The 416-nt window shown below is 32.0% G+C and overlaps 1 protein-coding gene across 2 annotated transcripts in view; it reads right to left on the minus strand.

Annotated features, from left to right (window-relative positions):
- Positions 1-416, minus strand: part of LOC109062990 (gastrula zinc finger protein XlCGF7.1-like) — a 972,510-nt gene that overhangs the window by 464,572 nt on the left and 507,522 nt on the right. The window lies entirely within an intron of this gene.

The following is a 416-nucleotide window of genomic DNA, read 5'->3' on the forward strand; positions in this document are numbered from 1 at the left end:
TGCAACAAAGGAGTTTGATGTTTTGTGATTTTGCTTTTAGTTTTCTCCAAAACTATACAGTAAGATGAATATACAGTAAAAGCAGTGATAGTCAGGCTCACTCTGAATACATATCCATTGAAAGAATGAGATAACCTATAAAGGAATACTTTTTATGAGAGTTGGAAAATGGGACAAAGTACAAGTGAAACAATGGAGTTTGATGTTTTGGGTGATTTTGCTTTTAGTTTTCTCCAAAACTATACATCAAAATGCCTTGAAAATTAATACAGTGATAGTCAGGCTCACTCTGAATACATATGATTTGAAAGAATGAGCTAACCTATAAAGCAACCTTTTTTATGAATGTTGAAAAATGGGAAAAAGTGCGATTGCTAGGATGCATTTTTTTATTTGGGGTGATTTTGCTTTTAGTT

The sequence above is a fragment of the Cyprinus carpio genome, chromosome A4 (assembly GCF_018340385.1).
Source record: "Cyprinus carpio isolate SPL01 chromosome A4, ASM1834038v1, whole genome shotgun sequence".
Classification (NCBI taxonomy): domain Eukaryota; kingdom Metazoa; phylum Chordata; class Actinopteri; order Cypriniformes; family Cyprinidae; genus Cyprinus; species Cyprinus carpio.